At 39.6% G+C, this 19,271-nt stretch overlaps 1 protein-coding gene across 5 annotated transcripts in view; it reads right to left on the reverse strand.

Moving 5' to 3' along the window:
• Positions 1-181: 181 nt before the first annotated feature.
• LOC122089319 (pentatricopeptide repeat-containing protein At5g18390, mitochondrial) overlaps positions 182-19,271 on the reverse strand; it is a 32,193-nt gene continuing 13,103 nt past the window's right edge. Inside the window, exons 2-4 of one of the 5 annotated variants that reach the window (XM_042658954.1) lie at positions 15,492-15,759; positions 5,282-5,326; positions 2,773-3,105 (exon numbers count right to left, since the gene is read on the reverse strand). The gene's annotated coding sequence lies outside the window, so the exon portion shown is untranslated. Of the gene's footprint in view, positions 245-2,772; positions 3,106-5,281; positions 5,327-15,262; positions 15,760-18,807; positions 18,831-19,271 lie in introns of those variants that run through there. The other 4 variants (XM_042658956.1, XM_042658955.1, XM_042658953.1 and 1 more) reach the window with 4 other exon arrangements.

Here is a 19,271-nt window from a genome sequence, read left to right on the forward strand (position 1 = left end):
TCTTAGATTTCAAAAAATTTAATATATTAATTTGTTATATCATCAACAACTTAGAAAAGACTTTACACTTAATTACATTCAACAATTGATAAAAGTATCAATATACACCTTATTCTACCCACAAAAAAAAAAATCAAAATCAAAATCAAAATATACATAGAAACGGCCAGGCTAAATGTATCGGGTTTGCAATCTATTGTTTCACTTTTGAGGACCCGTACGCCATCTGCAATGATGATGCATACTGCATCAAATACAAAGTAGTGAATAAGGTTTCGACCTGTTAACTAACTACACTTGTTGTCTCAAAACATGTCTATTGTTTAATCAATGTTTGGACTGCTTGTGTTAAGCATATAGATGATTGGTCTTTCAAAAGAAAGAATTGATACTTGTGGATTCTTTCTCAGTCGGCGTGCTTTCAACTGAGCCACGGGTACCGATCAGGCTTACACCATGCACTGAGAACAACCAATTATAAATAGAACGGGCTTGAGCCCAAGACATTTATTGATTGGTTTGGTCTCTGTCAAACTTTAATTGGGCAAGTTTGATCAGACTTGTTAGGCCTACCCTAAAATTGACACCCCTAGTGTAAACAATGGTTCTGAGTACTTATTACTCATTTTATCGTAGCGAATCCTTTTTGTTCTATTGTTGTGGGGGTTGCAAAAGGAGAATAAAAACTGAAAAATGAAAGCGATTTAACAAAGGCAATATGTGTGTGGGCTGGTCTCCGCAGGGCTAGGGGTCTACATGCTGCAACAATGCAACGGTAGGTGTGGGGTAGGATTTCAAGCGAGGGCAAGGTGTTGGGGTGGAACAAAGGTAAGGGAAGGGGCGAGGACAGGGGAGGGTTGGGTTGTGCGGTGGGTTGGGGATTGGGGGCGGAATAGAGGAAAGAGAAGTATTATGTTAAATAAAAATAAAGCTTGATTTTTGCCCTCCAATCAACTCTATTCAAACTCATACTTGATACAAAGCATAAGTTATGCATGTCTTGCCTCACCACTTATCCTAAGGTCATTTTGTGTTTGCCTCTAGCTCTCTTAGATCCTTTAATTTGAAATCACTCCTCCATACTAGAGAATCCAAGAGCCCCAACTGAACATAACCATGTCACCTCAAACAACTTTTTCGTAACTTATCATATATTGGAACTATTCCCAAATCAGATCTAATATGATCATTCCATACTTTCAAGGACTAGTCTCTATAAGGTGAAATGTAATACCTCTGATTCCAGTTTCCTTTCTGAAGCTCAAAACTTTTGGATCTGGTGGCAAGGGTTTTGGTGGTAGCATCTGGTTATTACGCAGTCCTTACATTATTATAAATCATGTTATCACTAGATCAGATAGGTTTGTTCCAGTTTTGTTAGTGACAATGGAATCTGTAATCAATGTAGTTAAAACCCATGAAGTAATTCATTATCTCAACAATAAGAAAAAGGAGCTACATGGCTTTAAAAGTTGATACGTCCAAAAAAAACTTATAAGACATTGGAATGTGGAATGGGGTTTACTTAGGCTATCTTCAAATTTTAGGTTTCAGTACTTGATTGTGTGATTTAATGGGCTACCTCTTCTCATCATGTTCTTACTCTATAAGCATGAGGGAAGTTGCTTTGAGACTATCGACCCATCACTTGGAATTAGACAATGATGTCCTCTAAGCCCATACATTTTCATTACTGCAATGAAAACCCTTTCATGATTCATCCGTGTCTACCATGATCTTAATCTTTTTTGTGGAATCAAAGTGGCTAGAGCAGCCCATGAAATCACCCACCTGCTCTTTGTAGATGGCACATTCATCTTTTATCTAGCCACTAAAGAAGTAGCAACCATTATGGCTATTCTAGAACTTCTTTGAAGACATTTCAGGGGTGGGGAGAAAAATTTATCTAAATGTGGTATTTACTTTAGTCAGAACACCAACGATTCTATTAAAAAAATATATTAATGATCTCTTGAGGATTGACAATATGGAAGCAGATGCCTCATAACTAAGGGACAGTTATTTCTACCCAAATTAAAAGTCAAACCGTTTCTAATATTATATGCAAAGTTAAAAATAGACTGATTAATGAAGATTGATCTTCTAAGTCAAGCAGGTAGAACAGTTTTGATTAAGTGCATACTATGTTCCACACCCTCCTACCTCATGTTATGTTTTTTGTTTCCAACAAAGACTTGTAAACAACTTTATTCAATTTGTGTTCAACTCTGTGGGAATAATTCTAAAGACAATAAGAAGCCAAAAAGTGCAGGTGGCCTAGGACTTCGATCTACTCAAATACATAATAGAGCCCTCTTATTGAAATTAGGATGGAGATTATTGTCGTATCCCAGAAAATTTTGGGCCAGGTTGGTAAAATCCAAATTCTTTCATTGCCGAACCTTTTCCACTTATCTCACAAGGAGGGGTCATTTTAGTTTTCTACCAAGTTAGAAGCCTTATTTCTTCTGTAACTACATCTTGTGTCTACCTCTACACAAGCTACCAAGTTTTGGAAAGAACTTTGGAAGCTTAGTATCCATCCTAAGTTTAAGAAAAAAAAAAAAAAAAAATTGGAACTCAGCCACTTTCTTACTTTGGACAATACCTGTCTTTTGTCACAATGACTTGAGACAATCTGACGTTTCTTGTTTTTCTGTAGTTTCTCTAAAAGAATAAGGGCAGCAGGGCCATTGGGATTAAGAAGAATACTAGCCTCCGACTTCATTATTTACAGAATTCAAGCATAACTACTCAGTTGAGAGAATTGGATTGGCTGTATTCATGTCCATTCTTTCTTATCATTAATATTTTTTTTGTGGCAATGCTTTAAATTTCATGTCCCAAAACCTAGACCCAAAAAATATTATGTACAGCATTTCCAAATGGATTTCTGAACTTAATATCATGCCTACATCATAAGAGTCATCAGTCCATGTGGAATCCCAATCCAAACAATACTTGCTGCACCCTGTATAACATACCAGCAATCATCCACTTATAATTTCTTATGGTAGTTTCAATTCAGTATCTAATGAGACAGGTACGTCCCAAGCCAAGAGGACAACAAGAAGGAATCCCAATCCAAACAGTACCTGTTGCACCCTGTATAACATACCAGCAATCATCCACTTATAATTTCTTATAGTAGTTTCAATTCAGTATCTAATGAAGCAGGCTACGTTTATGTACTTTATTGTAAATACAAGATTATTTTTGCATTTGCAGACTGTAGGTATGCAGGTAGTCCACAAGAAGCCAAGGCAAGAGGACAAGAAGAAGGATCCAGCGAGTAATGTTGTTGGGAAGCGACTCCATAGTAGCGTAGACAAATTCAAAGGAACCGGTGCAGTCGCTGTCAAGATGAGGGACTGGTGCATGGCCATGGGAGTACTTTTCCTTTTTGCTGGATATTTTTACTTCTTTGAAACATTTTCAGAATGTTAAGCTTTTAAAACAGTATAGAACTTATGTGAGTGAGGCTCATTATCTAGCCAATCATGCCAGAGTCAACCAATTTTATGGTTCTGTAACAGCAAGTATGTTGGACACTTTAATTATGGGATTTGTAATTAATTTTCTTTTCATAAAAGAAGTCCATAACCTACAAACTATGTTAGTGGGTTTTGTAGAGAAGTGAACCCTAAATCAAGATTCAAGCATAACCCAAAAAACTTCCTCGTCTTTAGCTATTTAGTTCACATGTATTGTATTTTTTATAAGAGTTATCATAAATGTCCTCCAATGACCTACAATTTATTTGAGAAGTGTGCCACAGTAGAGATATATTTCTATATTAACCCAATTGAGAACCATCCCCATCACCTACCAAACACATTTTTAAGGTAAGTTTCAAGCTCCTGCTTCCATGTCCTTTCCAGAGACTTACAATATGCATGACCTTTTAAGAGCAATCATAAAATTCCCTTCATACCAACTTTACTGTCTATAAATCACAAGTTCAGTTCAGTCTGAATGAGATATTGTATACTTCTTGCATTAGCAACTCTCATATGGAGATTTGTAATCATGATTGTAATCTAAAACCCTTACCATATTGGGTAAATATACTTTTCAATATAAAATTATTTTATTTTTCAAATCAAACGAATTTGATTGCAAAGTAAAGTAAAATTCAATAGTCAAATTTAATATGTTTTGGAGTTAGTTACACCGTGTGATTATATTAAATCTAAGTGGGGAGTACAAACTAACCTGTGATGAAGTGGAAAATCTGGGCCTTCCGTGTGATTATATTAAATCTAAGTGGGGAGTACAAACTATTTTACCTTTTAAGTCATGGGGTAACCTTATTATTTTTATAGAAAGTCTAGTTTCTGTTTTTAGACAAGTAGAAGTATTTGTAGAAGTTTATATTTCAAGGAAGTCTTTTGAGAATACAACATAGGAATCCTAAAGTTTGTAATAAAGCCACTATCTTTTGTATTTTCTATTTTTTCTGCATGAGTCTATAAATGGGATGTATCCCTTAAAAAAAGAAGAACGAGATGAGGAAACTTTGTAGAGGGAAATCGTTATTCATAAAATCTGTGGTCTTCCCAAAATTTCAGCTTGATGGAACTTCTAAGAACCCGACTATAAGAGAAGATAGAGGGAGGTACCCAAATTATTTCATGAAATATGGTGGAGGTTGGGGATGCCGCTAGCTTTCCTGGAGCTAGCAACTCAACCAATTTGGTGGGGGGGGTGTTGGATGGGAGGGGCAAGGGGGAGTTTTCCAAAGGGGCAACGAGAGAGGCCATCACAATGCTGGGCGCAGCGCTAGTGTGCCCAGCCTTTACCCTAATAATATCCATAACTAAGAAGTCTTTGGAGCATTGATTTTTTTGATTTTTTCTCACAGCACTGATGTGCCTGCAGTGTGAACACCCTAGTTTCAGTTGTATAAGAATAAGTGTACAGCTAGGCCCCACTACTTGTTTCACTCAAACTACAGTTGGCAACAATCCTTCGGTGGGGAAAGGGAACATTCCACAAGACCACCACTCTTAATTCTTAAAAGAATGAGCATAAATGCTCAAATTTATCATATTCACTTATCACTTGCATTTTTATGGGCAACTTCTTATAATTAATCTTTGGTGATTGCTAATGTTGCTAGAATAAGATAATTTCTACATTAGGTACTTATTAAATCTATTATTTTCAATCATATAATACTTGTATACTCGCTATAACACCATAATAATCCAAGTTTGAGGAATGAAAAGCAGCGGGAAATGATCAAACAGAAAATGATAGAAAACGAACTTGAGGTTACCTTGAAACAATTGATATCAAATGATGCCCATTAAGTTCAAACTTGCTGATAAAGTACAGCATAGATAATGATTACTTTGCTGACAAAGAGATAAAGTTGCATAATTGGATAAAAAGAACTTAGGACAGATGTTATTTCTGTTTAATGCCATAAGGAATCAACTCATATTTTCATGTCATATAATATGGCGACTAGATTTTAAAAACTGGTAGGCGTAGCCCCTCCCCATGACTTCCCCCCTCTGACCTCCGCCGGCTGCTAACTCCATGGCCGGCTGACACCCTCCGCCTGCAACTAACATTGATAGAGCCCTAATGCCCCCTCCACCTCCGACGGTTCCTGCCATCGTCACCTCCCCTGCTCCATCCAGGAACCTTCTGTCCCCTCTGAATCACTTACAGCCTTGCCCCAACCCAACTCCTACCACTCCTTCCTCCTTCCCCTCTCCAATCGAACCTTCTCCCCCTCTCCTTCGTTCCTGGTGCTCTATCGTCTCCACACCCTTCCCTCCCATTGTCCCTTCTTCCTCCTCCTCCACTCCACTTTCTGCTGGACATTCACTCTACTTCCAGCCCCCTATTATTAGAAATTCATCCCCTGTTGGCCTTTGTCCACCTGGTTTTCTAGAGTCTGAGATATCAAAATGGAAAAATTGTGTGATTTGTTCGTTTCTAGGCAGCTGACCTCCTTTCTCTATTGTGAAAGCATCCTTACTGAATCAATAGAAGCCTGTCTGTTCCTTGAACACGTTCATGCTGAAGAATGGTACATTCATCTTCAAGTTCGATGCGGATTCTGACAAAGCAACCGCCATTGCTAGAGAGCTAAATCAAATGATCCTGGATGGAAATATGGGTATTGGCCTGACGTATCAGATAGAAATTGGATTAAGTGTACCCTTTGTGCGAAGGATGTCAAGGGAGGAATAAAACGATTGAAGCAACATCTTATTGGTGGCTATGGAGATGTAGCCAAGTGTGTGAAAACAACAGAAGCAATTGCTAAAGAGATGAGAGATGCAATCTTGAAGAACCAGAGGAAGAGGAACCTTGATTGTTTGAATGATTTGGATGTTAGTGATGGACCTACAGAAGTAACGAGACCACAACAGAATATAGTATCCAATTTGGGGGTCTCATTTCCTATCCCTAGCCCTGGGACAACTTCAAGAAAATATAAATCTATCATTCAAACACAATCCAAACAACAAGTAAGGGGTCCCATGGATAAGCATGTGAGGAGGACTCCTGAAGAAGTGGTTGCAGATAGGCGGGATAAAGGTTCATATCAGACAACAATGGAGAACCGAGTAAGAGGAGAAGAAGAAAGAGATAAACTTCGTTCTTACTGTGCAAGGTGGGCTTATGAGAGTGGTGTTCCATTTAATGCTTTGAAGTTAAGGAGTTTTGAGGAATTGGTAGAGGCTATTGGTCAATATGGACCAAGTTTCAAGCCCCCTTCAATTCATGACTATAGGGGGCCTCTATTGAAGTCTGAAAAAGATAAAATTGATGAGTTAAAGGTGAAATATCAAGGATATTGGAGGAAATATGGGTGCACACTCATGTTTGATGGGTGGACAGACAAGAGAGAAAGGCACCTAATTAATTTTCTTGTCAGCTGTCCGGAGGGGACTTTTTTTTTGGAGTCTGTGGATGCATCTAACCAATCACAAATAGCTGAAATGTTATTTAAGCTACTTGATAGTAATGTTGAAGAGATTGGTGAAGATAATGTGGTTCAAGTAGTCTCTGATAATGCTGCCAACTATATTGCAACGGGTCGACTACTAATGGAGAAAAGGAAGAGGTTATTTTGGAGTCCATGTGTAGCTCATTGCATAGACCTTATGATGGAGGAAGTAGGCAAATTAGCTCTTATATGTCTGTTATATCGAAGGGCAGGAAATTAACTGCATTCATCTAAAGGCACACTCGTCTTCTTGAAGCCATGAGGCAAAAAACAGGAGGAGACTTAGTGAGGGCTGGAGTGACTAGATTTGCCTCTTCCTTTTTAACACTCCAGAGCTTATACAAGCACAAAGATTCTTTGAAAAAATTATTTGTTGATGATGAATGGTCCCGTTCTAAGCTTGCATCTACAGAGGCAGGGAAAAAAGCTTCTGAGACTGTATTTGCTACAACATTCTGGAATGCTGTGATGGATTGTATAAGAGCATCACAACCTCTTCTTCAACTCTTGAGGATTGTAGATGGTGATGAGTTGTCTGCTATGCCTGAAGTATATATGGCAATACAAGTGGCAAAGAAGAACATCAAAAAAAATTTTGGAGATGATGAAAGGAAATGGAAGAAAATCATTGCGATTGTTGATCACCGTTGTGAGACTATGATGAATGGATCAATATATTTAGCTGTCTTTTTCCTCAATCCAAACAAGTTCTTTAAGGCAATAGCAGATAATCCAGATAATGAGTTGGACTTAGCTCAAAAAGCAAGTGATGCCTTCAATAATGTTCTTACAAAGTTGGTGCCTGATGAGACCTTGCAAGATAAGATCATTGTCCAAGTTGACAAGTATACCACTGTTCAAGGAAGTTTTGCAAAGGATATGGCGATTAGACAAAGGGACAAGTTGAATCCTAGTAAGTATATTTCCTTTTAAAGTTCTAATTAGTTTAGAACTTTGTATATTGATTTTTTACTTAACCTATTTTTTTATATTATATATTTATAGTCTCTTGGTGGTCTCGACATGGAAGTACTGCTCTTGACCTTTCAAAGCTTGCATTGCCATACTTGGTCTTTGTTTCTCATCTTCTGGTTGTGAGCGCAATTGGAGCACATTTGAATTTGTAAGTATTGACTATTGAGTTCTGAGTACATGTACTTCACTTAATATGGTTTTATACTTTTATTGAAGATAAGTAGATAACCTCATATTATTAATGTTTTCAGATTCACACCAAAAAGAGGAATAGGTTAGAGCATCAGTGGTTAAATGATCTTGTCTACATTCAATATAATCGCCGACTTCAAGCAAGGTTCCAAGAAAGAAAAGAACAATGTAGAAACTACAATCCATTGTTGCTCGATGAGCTTAATTGGAGTAGTGAGCGGATGATTGGTGAATCAGAGGATGAATTAGTTCATCCTGAGAATGATCTCACTTGGAGAGATGTTGATAGAGCATTTGGAGCATCTTCATCATATCAAGGCCATAATAGACAAAGGAGGGCTCCAGCATCTACCAGTGAAACCAATCTTTGCTATACCCGGCATGGTAGGAGGGTTGAGCTTGAGGATTCTTCAAATGAAGAAGTGGATGAGATGAGTGAAGAGGATATTCGTGATGATGAAAACATTGAGGACGATTATGGCATAGCTCCAAATGATGCAAGCCAGCAACAAAATGCAGATGAAGAAGATTTTAATTTAATTACTGATTTGGATTAAAAGTCTTTAAATCTTAGAACTTTGACGTATTTTGAGTCTTTAAACTTTAAAGTTTTTTGAGTCCTTGAACTTTTAAGTATTTGACTTTCGTTGTTTACTAAATTTTTAGCATTTTAGTTTATTTTCTGTTTTTTCTTCATTGAAGTTTAAAGTTTTTTAGAAAGATTAAGAATCCCCAGGTTAGTCACTTCTCATCCATTTAATTTGGTATCTCGATTTTTACTTTCGATGTGTTTTAATTCTAAGTTCTTAATTACTTCTTTGACAGGAGTAGAAATATAGTGGATGACCTTAGGGCTTAGGCACTCATTATGGCATCATAGAGGTAAGTATAATAAATACTTGTATATTTTATGTCTTTTTTTCTTTATATTTATAATTTTGTTTCATAATTATGTATTTATATTATATGTTAATATGTTATGATGATTGATGATTGAATATTGATGATTGATGAAGATGAACTTAGTTTATTCACGTTATTGATTTGTTTTCTTAATGAATATCTTACATTGGTATGAATATAAACCTTTAATATTTATTTAGCATATAAGTAATAGGATTCAACTAGGATTTGAGCCAAATAGATTGGTTTTATAAAAAAAATTACACAAAAACGCTTTAGTCAATAAGGCGACGCTTTATGCCCGCCTTATTGCTAAGGCGCTCCGAAATGCCCTCAAACGCCTCCGTCGCCTTACTGCCTTAAAAACTATGTGGCCACCTCCACTCCCTCTCCCCTAACTTTCCTCCTTCCTCAACCTTAGCTTCCCCTCCCTCCTTATTACCCCCTCTTTGCAAATCTTAGTCTTCCTGCTTCAATCCGTCTGCTCCCTCCACTATGTCCCCCCCCTCGCAGTCACTTCTCCATGACAAGAGGATTGGCATGTTCCAGGAAGCCTCCTTTAATGATGAAATCTCTAAATGGAGTTTTTGTCTGGTTGGTCATTTTCTGGGCAGCCGACCTCTCTCTCATTTTCTACAATTGAAATCTCAAGGTCAAATGATAACATACCTTCTTGATAATTGTTTTTTCTCTTCAATTTCTCCATAGAACAAGATATGTGCAAGGCTATGGAAGGAGGTCCATGGCATGTAGGTAACAAACCTTTCTTCAGCAATGGAACAACTACATGGAAATTCACAAGCTCGACTATAGTTCTATACCACTGCAGATCACTCTCCCAAACATCCCCCTTCATTTTTGGTGCCAAAAAGGCCATATCATCATTGAGTTAGTTGTTGGAAAGACTCTGTTCACTAACATTAGAACCAGAAGAATGCAACGCCTCTCCTTCACAAGAATTTGTGTGAAAGTTTCAGCAGACATATCTCCTCCAACCTCTATCCTTCTCATGGATGATGAAGGATCGGCTTTTCACCAAGAAATCATTATGACTAGACTCTGCACCATTGCTCGGCTTGCAAAATCTTCGATCATTAGACGAAAAACTGCTTTAAGCTCTCGCCTCCAACCCTTGATGAATTAATGGACCTTCCTACTAATGTTGAAGCTCACTCTCCCCTCACCTCCCCCTCCACATCCTCCATCCCCTCCACCACCATGATCCTTCCACTTACATCTCGTCATCTACAACCTCCATCCCCCTCACCTCCATTGTTGGTCCCTAGACTCAACACACCATCACCCTTTACCCTCTGCCTCCCAACATTGCTACCATCTCTCGCAACCCTAACCGGGGCCAAAGATGGAGCAGGAACCGCCATCACCAAAAGCACCATCCACCAACCTCTATCACTCTTGCTGGTCGTCGCAATCTGTCGCCAGGCCCTTCCTTGGACCCCTGGTCCATAATTTTCCCTCTACTGGGCAAAATGCTTTTGGCTCCCTGAGATCTCTGAGCCTTGCCATTGTCGGCTCTTCTAACTCAATGTCACCACTCACCATCATCTAAGAACTACACCACTATTTCCCCTTCCTTGTCAACTCTTCTTCCCCCGTTAGCTGCTCAAGATTCACTTCCTTCTCAAGAATTCGTGAGTTTTACGGCTTCCCTCTTAGCCGCCCTAATCCTCCTCTTTCTTCAGCCATCCCTCCTCTTTTATCTCTCCCTTCCACCGATATTAGTCATTTACCCTCTATCACTAACTATTTTCCTTCCTCTAAGCCTCTTTTGGCCCATGCCAATGCCTCTCTCTAGTCCTTGGCCCAGCCTCATACTCAGCCCACTTACTCCCCTCTTCTCATCTCCTCTTCCTTGGCACATCCCTCCTTTGCCATTCTTCCTCTGGCCCATCACCATCCTTCGACCCACTCCATCCACCACCATCCTCCAGCCCACCCATCCTCCCATCATCAATCATTGACCCACATCATCGTACACCATCCTTGGTCACTCCTCTTCCTTGACCCATAACCCTGGTCTAACTACCCTCGGGACCCTCCGTCTTCACCCGATACCACTTCATCCTCCACTACCCGTCCTCTCCCTTCCCTGGGTCTGGTGTCAACTCCCTTGTGCTGCCCCCCGCAGCAACCCCCTTCTGGTACCTTCACCATGCTTTCGGCCCCCATAGGGCCTGCTTCCTTCACTCCAACAGTTTCAAGCATCGTCACACCCAACTGCTGCTACCCATCTCTCGCCTGCCATGCTCCCTTTGCTTTTGCAGGTCCATGCCATGTCGTCTTCAACTACTACTAATCCCTCTCTTGCATGTTATGCTTCCTCTGCATCAGCAAGACCATGCCACATCGTCTTTAATAACATCAATTCCCCGCCGCTCGCCTACTATGTTGCCTATGCAGTAGCAGTTTGTTGTGTCGATGTGACATGCACCATCCAGTAGCAAACTAGCAATGGATCTCCATCCAGTTCATTACATTTCAGAGATATCTACCCAAGGATAGGGAACCTCCACTATGTTGATGAAGATGGTAATAGGGCTATTGGGGCAAACTTCGAAGTATTACTTCCGACATACTATGACATGGCCAGCCTTTGTGATTCAATCAGAGCAAGACATGCTTCGACATCAACAACAACAATATGGTGGCTATATTGATATGGTCCGTCACTCATTTCAATACTAAGAATCTAGGAATCTAGGTCTCTAGGTCTAGGATGAGTCTAATATATCTATATGTAATATGTATTGTACCCATGGTTCAAAATTCATGTCGACCATATCGCAAGTGCCTAAGACACTATACCAGCGTACTTTTAAAAGTCCCCAGTTTGGACCCATTTCGACCAACTCGATGTGTTTGACAATTTTGGTCTAATCAACCCCTTATAAAAGGGTTTGTTTCCAAATGGTCAACCAGCCCCTTATAAAAGGGCTTGTTTCATTCGTGTAAACCTAGATCCATTCTCTATTGAGGGGGAGAATTCTCCTTCTAAAAGGCCAGCAGTGGCTAAGGACTTTTTTCCAAATGGAGGAGAATGGGCAAGAAAAAAAATAAGTGATCAACGGCTTCCGTGCCATTCCAACAAAGGCAGCAGAAGGGGGGTCAGGAATGTGGTGGTGGATAAGGAAGGCTTGGGTGGGAAGGCAGTTGGAGAGGGCGCACCAAACAATGAAGCTATAGTGACGAATGTGGCCTTTAAAACCAAGTGTTTTTGCACCAAGGAATAAGAGGGCGGGGAGATCGGACATGATTCCAAGTAGAGAACGAGGTGACGAGACCGGAAGGGGAAGGGAGCCAAGAAATTTTATTTTCACTCCTAGGGAGAAAAGGGGAAAGAGGGGGGAGGGAGGACCAGATAAGGGCCAAGGGGATTGGAGGAGGGAGGAGCCCAAGACTCCTCAGAGATGATATCTACTACCTTGGCAGATCTAGCAATACCAAGGGAGTAGACGTATCTAGCGCTAAGAATGGAGAGAAGCACTCTAGAAGGGTTCCAAGGGTCGAGCCAAAGGAAAGTAGAAGAACCATTTGTAATGGTGACCAAGACCAAACACCGAAGTCGAAGTACCATTTTAGGTTTGATTTAAAAAAAAAAAAAAAAAGATGTTTTCACTATGTTTAGAATAGGGTAAATGGCAAGTTTCAGGGGCCACCTACGCACATGTCCACCGCCTTAGGCCACCTTGTCAACATGACAACTATGATGTAGAGAGTGGGGGCTAGGAGTAAGGACGATGGTAGTAGTGATAGCATGAGATGGGGTGCATCCATTTGAAAAAAGTCTCTTCACTAATAATGGATAATAAGGTTGAAGTAACGTCATTATGTTCCACCTTTTCTACGGTAAGAGAAGGGAGCTGGCATTTCCAAAGCAGCATTCGATGACATGCAAGAGTTGTGACTGGTGAATGGCATTGTCACTGGCCTTGTTAACATAGTAGAGAATGGACACAGCAGAGAGCTCATGTGAAGATCACTTCCTACTATTAGAACCCTGAGAAATAGATGCTCATCTGGAAGAAGATGACTCTCCGATCTCAAGAACCTAAGGCCGTATAATCGGAATGGAAGTTCTTGATGAGCTTAAGGTCGTAGGAAGTTAAAAAGCATCTGAAACAGATTTATGGGCACGACACCTGGAGTTGTAAAAGAAGTTGTAGTTATAGATCAATGGAAGCTTTGATGAAGCTCCAAAAGTATAACATGTGGCACTGAAGTATAGAAAATTTTTAAGGCGGCAAGGAAAGAAGGAAGAGTAGAAGATTCTTAACACGAAGGTGCTTGAGAGAGAATGTTAATGAAGGGATATTGTTGCACCCCATCTCCATGTGCAAGGAGGGGTGGTGGCTACGGCGTGATGGCGATGGAATGGGTGATTGGAGGCGGCGAGTAATGCAGAGACAGCACAGTGGTGGGGTTCGGTGTGGAGGCAACGAGGGGGCAATGGGACGTTCGACTACACGTCTACACAACTAATGCAGAAGTAGGTTGCAAGTAAACTACCCTAGCAGTTTAAAACCCTAAACAAGACAAGTCAAGACTCTAAGCTAACTTTAGAATGCCCAGAATTAGACTAAAAGAACAAGAGAACATAAAACATAAATAGGACCAAGAAACAAGGGAATAAGACCAGCAAATAAACCCCCAAGGGTACAATAGCAATGCAGCAGCAAAACCAGCCCAAAACCCAACCCAATAGGAGAGAGAAGGACCTACAATAGAGCTAGAGAGAGAGAGGTGCAGCTGGGTTTGTGGGGCTATAATTGAGCGGCAAACTTGGTCGATTGTAGGGCCCAAGGAGGGTACAAAACCCCCAAATATGAAGAGCTTCTAACCGCTAGTTTGAGAATTATGCGCTTTCTTGATTTTCAAACCTAGGAGAGAGAATCTGAGAGAATTCTTCAAGAACTATAGTAGGCTGCTTGGGCAGCAACAAGAAGAGGATCAAGTGATCCTTAGGTGGTTGTGAACACCCTCTGAAAAGGCCAGCCAGATCAGAGATCAATTTGGGAAGGAAGAGGAGGGTGATCTCTCTTCTAATTCCTCTATGGGCGTTGGTCGGTTCTGAGCGGCAAACTCGGTCGATTGTAGGGCCCAGGGAGGGTACAAAAACCCCCAAATATGAAGAGCTTCTAACATCTGGTTTGAGAGTTATGCGCTTTCTTATTTTTAGACCTAGGAGAGAATCTGAGAGAATTCTTCAATAACTGTAGTAGGGCTACTTGGACAGCAACAAGAACAAGATTGAGTGATCCTTGGGTGGTTGCAAACACCCTCTGAAAAGGCCAGGAAGATCAAAGATCAATTTGGGAAGGAAGAGGAGAGCAATCTCTCTCTTAATTCCTCCATGAGTGTTGGTCAGTTCTGATTTTTGAAGTTCTGAACAGATCTGATTTTCTTAGGATTCTTCAATGTCAGTAAGCAGTAACAGAAAACACTAACAGTAGCAGTAAACAGAGAATAGGAGAGAAAAGAACAAGACAAGTGTAGGTGGGATTGGCTATCTCGGCATGTGCATCTCACACACAGCTATCCCGACTATTTAAGCAATTAACTGCAACCATTCATTATTCAAATCTGAGAATTGAGAGTACATAAGCACCTCTATACATAGAGGGCAGATTAGCAATCATACCATAACTTGGAGTTAAGACTCTAAGTAGGATTAGACCTTACATAATAGGAGTTGGACTCCAAATAAGACTAGACTAGAACTCCAACATAAAGTAAGTAATTAACTAGTCATTCACTAATAGGGAAACCTAAACTAACTAAAAACTGAAATAACAAAGGAAATAGACTCAAAATAGGACTCTAACTAAACTAATGAATTAAATCCTGTTTTCCTACTTTCTACCCATATTTTAGGCCCATTAAAGTTGCCCATTACAAAAAAAAGAAAAAAAACCCATGAAATCAAAGGCCCAACACCTAAATAACCCAACCTAAGGCTTATTTGCAATAAAATAAGCCCATTTAGTGACTTATCTGCATCAACAGTACTGCACAGATGCGGTGAGGTTCCCGGAAAGGGGAGAAGAGAGAGGGTGCGGGCCACGGGCTGCGATGGTGGGGGAGGAGGAGAGATCGAGGATTGGTCCAAGAGGTTATGGAGATGGTGGTATGGGTAAAATTGGAAATGTGAAAAGAGAGTGCCCCAAATGTAGTTTTTAAACATTAGGTACCATAGACGTAATTTACCCTAATTGGGGTAATTGGTATACAAAGGAATTTCTTGGAGAACAGTCATAGAATATAATTTAGACACAATAAAGCAGGTTCAGGAATACATTACATCCTGTTAAACAGAATAGAGGAATGAAAACTAACTAATGAGACTGATAAAGCACTAGCTAAAGCAGTAAAAAGGGGATGAGGGGGAAGAACAACTTTCAATTCCTGCAAAGGTTTGCCTAGAGCTTACCCAGCTTATTTATGCAGTACCGTATTCAAGATCACAAGCCTCTCCAGCCATCATTGTCCAATGCAACTTGTATTTTTAAACCCAATTCAAGCTTAAGCTTTATCCCAACTACTAGCAGTCAGCTAGGCAGAATCCTGCTCCACCATCACACTCTATTTAAGGCCTTGAATATTTACTCGTGTTCTCTTGGCACTTCAATGTAGATTGTGGTCAGCCTCCCCGTCATCCTTTAAATACACCAATTTGTAACATATACCCACCAGCATTCCTGGGAGAAAAATTAGACACTCAGCTTACACAAGTACAAGCACAGCTTTCCACTCAGATTCCATAATAACCAATAGCAAAATGACTAGTGCAGATAGATCTGAACCCATCCAAACCTATCTAGAATACTAAAAATTACCAGTTCCAAAAACTGTAAAGAGAATAATAATCAAAAAAATAAATACTGTAAATATTATTTGCATATGTAGGCTGAAGATAACTATAGAACCTAAAAAGCTGAAATTAAGAGGAATAAGTCATTACTTATATAACTATAGAACCTAAGAAGTTGACATCAATGGGAATAAGCCATTTCATATAACCAGCAAAAATTAGTCACTTCTGTATGCATTGTTGAAAATTAAATCAGAGGCCTAGTTTGTTGGTGAGATGAGGGAACAAGTTTGGAATGCCAAGGCTACACATCTGACATATGGCTATTGAGGTAGTGTGGCCTGAAATAGATCCACATATTTCTGAGTTACTGATTGCTGCACTGCAGAAAGGAAAATTATTTCAGCCCAGACTACGGCCAGATTTGGTATGATTTCTATTTAAATTTCGGATTTATTTCATGAAACAGTCAACAAATAGATTTTTATCAAGAAACTGAAATTGTTTTGGTTGCATCTATCTCAAATATTTCAAGAATAAAAAATCCATTTTGTAGTTCAGTTTATGAGAATAGATTCTCCATATTTCTTTGGGAGAGGGTGGTGATGGTGGGAGCGGGGGCCGAGGTGAGGACCGGGGAGGGGAGGGACAGGGCGGGGAAGGGGAAGGGGGTATTGGTGGTGGTGGGGAGGTGGTGGTAGGTGCGGGGTGGTGATGGTGGCAATGGTGATGGTGGTGGCGGTGGTGGTTCAAGAGAACTTTGAATAAGAGGAAACTGCACAAACATTGAGGCATGGGGCTGATATGGACAAGGGAACTGCACATCCAAATGGTGCAGATCATCTGCCAGAGTTTATCCATGAGGCGACTGAGCCGCAGCTAATACAATGACAAGAGACTGGGAAAGAGCATACTGCACAATTATGGGAACCAGTGAATTTCCTTTTCAACCCCTCTGAACGCCTTACAAACAAACCCCATCATAAACCACTCTGCTCCCATCTTCACAGGTACAGAGCAGTCTCCACCTCCCATGCCCGGTGCCCAAGATTGATGTTTTTCATGTACCATGTAGGCATGTATAGCAACCCTTAATGTTTGATCAAGGTTTGATAGATTCACCCTCTGAAACAAGAAGTTCTGATCCTAGAGGTATAATATCAACTACATGGGGTCCATCCGATTTATCTGCTGCTATGGTCATTTCATATCCCCACTTTTCTTTCCGTACTATTTGGCTTACTATACTGCCGTTGTAGCATTATAGACTGTATTGTTACTCTTGCTCCCATCGGGATAAATTTGACCCCTACCCCTGTTTCCGGCTATGTATACAAGATATTTTTCATATTTGTCAAGGTCCACCTACATACTATCTTCAAGAAGATTCCAATCCAAATTATTCTGATTTTTTTAGTTATTTGTATTAATAATTGTTTCTTTTAATTAATATTTTTCAATTTCATAAAGATCTATATTATTACTACACATTTTTTTATTTCTATCATAATTTTTTCATTCAATAAGTTTGACCCCTCCCTCCAATTTTCTTTCCTTTGTTTTCATTTTCGAGACTTTTATCGAATTTGAATGCGTACATAGAAAGATTCAAAGCCCCCAGAAAAAAAAAAAATGATTCAACATAAAGTTTGATCAAAGTTGAAAAAAACAATGTGGACGAGCAATTAGCATAAAATTTAAATAGGTGAACACCAAAGAGAACCTTCACTAAGTTAAAACTAGTACATTAACTAAATCATTTCATTAAGTTCACAAAGTAAAATTTACAGTTTCATTTCTCCATTCAGCATGAACATATTCTCGCATCAATTTTCTCAAGCAAGTTGAGTCCAAGCTTCCAGCCATATCCACTTGCGGTAGAAATTGAAGGGGTAAACAGTATACCCATTAGGAATCTTCTTATATATCATAGTCCAGGACCAACCAATATAGATTCTACGATAAAACTTCAAGAGACATTTAAATAGGACTTGGCCCCAAAAATTCTCTTCATCCACAATTGGTGAACTAAGGGCCCGTTTGATAACGTTTCTGCCGTTTCTGTTTCAAGAAACGGCAGAAACATAAATTTCCGTTTCTAGAAATAGAAACGGAATTGAAGGTGTTTGATAAGTCATGTTTTTAGAAGTCGATAGTAACCAATGAAAAAATGGCCACAAGTCGTTTCCAGAAACGGCGAACAAGTTGAACTTGTTTCGCCTGGGTCGTTTCTTGAACCATAAATAAATAAAAATTTATATTTCTATTTCTGAAAATAAGTGAAACGAAACAGTTTTATCAAACGCTTTTTACTCCGTTTCTGTTGTTTCTAGAAACAGAAACGGTAGAAACGCGTTTCTTGAAACGTTATCAAACGGGCCCTAAGAATAATGATGAAATTTAACTTGTTAAGTTAAAGGCACTCCATCAAACAAAGAGGCCCTATTAACACCAGACATTTTTAATCACCAGAAATACTAATCCTGAAGTAGTGATTAGCAACTGCAAATGACTACCATTATTAACTACTAAATAACCAAGCCTTGATTATTTTCTTTCTCATTTCTAATCTACACAAGGTAATAGGTCTCCAGAAACAACCCCATTACACCATACAAAGTCCCATTGAAAAGGCCATATGTAGCCAGCCAAGTTCCCATGTCTTTTCTTCTTTTTTTTTTTTTTTTCTCCTTTTTGGCAGGGGGTGTGTGGGAGGGCTCCAGAAAATACTACCATGTAAAGGCTGCTGCAAAAGGCATTGATTAAGTTCCCTCATCACCAACTGATCCCCACTGAATTAAAAAAATAAATAAATAAATTATACCTCCATCTAGACCTCATAAGAAAGGACAATAAATGCAGAGATGGTAACAACTTAGTACCTCATATAATCCAAGACAATACTTGGAGTTATAAGACTTCTGGACATCGGATGATTGGCCAAGATGTGATTGTTGGCTGCATTGCCACCCAAAAAAAAAAAAGAAGATTCAGATTTGTAGGGCCCCTTTTGGTCCATACTGAGCCAACGGTAAAAACCTGATTGTTAAACCAAAAAAGTCTATAATCCTCTCATCCCATATTGAAAACTTGGGTTTCAAGGATAATACAATCCGGGGTTTGAAAACCCTGGTTCAGATTGCTTTTAAGCCCACCCAACTGACCCAAGTGTTAAATAACTCAATTAATAAGGTTGATGGCAGTTCTGAAAACCCTGGTTCAGATTACAATACTTGGAGTTGTAAGACTTCTGGACATCGGATGATTGGCCAAGATGTGATTGTTGGATGCATTGCCACCAAAAAAAAAAAAAAGAAGATTCAGATTTGTAGGGCCCCTTTTAGTCCATACTGAGCCAACAGTAAAAACCTGATTGTTAAACCAAAAAAGTCTATAATC

The sequence above is a fragment of the Macadamia integrifolia genome, chromosome 9, assembly GCF_013358625.1.
Source record: "Macadamia integrifolia cultivar HAES 741 chromosome 9, SCU_Mint_v3, whole genome shotgun sequence".
NCBI lineage: Eukaryota > Viridiplantae > Streptophyta > Magnoliopsida > Proteales > Proteaceae > Macadamia > Macadamia integrifolia.